Source organism: Fragaria vesca, linkage group LG4 (assembly GCF_000184155.1).
Source record: "Fragaria vesca subsp. vesca linkage group LG4, FraVesHawaii_1.0, whole genome shotgun sequence".
Lineage (NCBI taxonomy): Eukaryota > Viridiplantae > Streptophyta > Magnoliopsida > Rosales > Rosaceae > Fragaria > Fragaria vesca.
The window spans coordinates 10,522,959-10,524,791 of record NC_020494.1 but is presented as its reverse complement, the minus strand read 5'-3'; positions in this window follow the sequence as shown (position 1 = coordinate 10,524,791).

Below are 1,833 nucleotides of genomic sequence, written 5' to 3'. Positions count from 1 at the left end.
AAAAAAAAGAAAGAGAGGGTGAAAAGAAAGAAGAGGGAAACCTATAGCAACATGATTCTACCCTCCCGGACCCTATCTTGAAAGTCTTTAGTGTTCACAGTTCACACTTCCGGTCTACTGGGTGCACCCATTTAGCAGCTATTTTCACAGATAAGTCCCTATCTCGTGGTTTGTGAAAGTTCATAATATTGATGACATGATTTCGTCTTACTTGCAAGTCAACCTGTATATGTATATGAGTATGCATGCTGGTCAGTAGGTTTTGGCATTCGACCGAGAGGTATAAGTCATTAAAATCCCGAGTAATATCAAGCGGGATAGGCATTAGACTGAGAGGCATAAGTCATTAACATCCTGACTAATATCAAGCGGGATACGCATTCGACCGGGAGATTGGCATTAGACCGAGAGGCATTCCACCAAGAAATTATGTAAGCTGCTAATCGATCATTTGTTAATTGTGAAGGTACAATAATCCTCGCCTGGCCGAATAAGTTTTGAGGCCGGGAGTCGGGATGGGCATTTTTGTCTTATCGGCGGATTTAAAGATTACGGTGTACGTCAAGACAAGCAAGACCCGGAACATGCAAAACCTGTTCAACACACCTCTTGAGTACGGACTTGGGGGGACTGGGGCCGGGTGCCTGTTAATAAATGACTAGTCTATGGGCGCTTTATATATCAAGTCCCCACTCAAGACACGTCTTGAATGGGAACTTGGGGGGACTTGTAGTCGGTAGTTGATAAACTACCTTCCCCGCCCATAGACTAGTCATGAAACTTGTAGACCGACATGCAAACTACATCATCATGGAGTCGGATCATCAATATCACATCAGGAGGTCCTCCTCCAAGCACGGCAATGAGGCATCGTGATAAGAAATATGTGTAATGTGTCCCACATCGAAAGTGTGTTGTAAGTGGGAACCTTCCTAATCTATAAAGGAAGGGTTCCTCCTAAGTAGAAAGGATCGATCTTCTTCTCCCACCCATGGCAACATCTTGGAGGCTCATAATCTTGTAACACCATCAAAGGCATTGAGGCCTCCCGATAGTGAATTCCAAGTGGACGTAGCCATGCCCTCTGCCGGCATGGTGAACCACTATAAATGTTGTTGTGTGTGTGTGTTCTAGTTCTGTCATGTTCTTGCTAAGCTTACGGGTTTATGCAGAAACATTTGGTGCTCTCATTGAGAGCCGACCTCCCATTTGCCAAACGAGTGCAGTCGACACAAGAAGTCTGTTGCTTCACCAACAGGAAAATCAGCCCGGGGTTGCAGGAGAGGCCCAACCCATCTGACCCAAGCCACCAAGCCCGCCCGGGAATCCTTTTAATCATCGGGACCACCCAAGAGCTGAAGACGCCTCCATCGGGATCCCGACTCAGGTGACGATCGACTCCACCCGCTGCCCGGTTATCTTCTTCTCCCGGTGGCTCCAGCGGCAGCACTCGAAGATCCGCCCGGGATAAGGTGTCGCCCGGAAAGAGGGGGCATCACCGGCAACGTGAAGCAGTCTCCGGGAAGCGATAGTTCACGGGCTGGTATAGCAATGGAAAGGGCGAGGGGCTCTCTTGCAGTCACCGGGAAGGCTGATGAAGCTACCAATCGGGATCCCGACTCGGCAGCAGCTCGCCGGAGTCCCTTTGAAAAAAAAAAGGGAGTTTGCTCTGTGCACCCGGTCATCAAGTTTGGGCACTCGATGGCAGCTTGTTCCTCTCCCGGAGGCTCCGATGCATAGGTCCGATGCATCCCACGGAGACTCCAACGCCGGGTCCGACGGCTCCCCTCCCGGAGACCTTGCTTCCAGCTCGGCCGCAACTAGCCTCCCGTT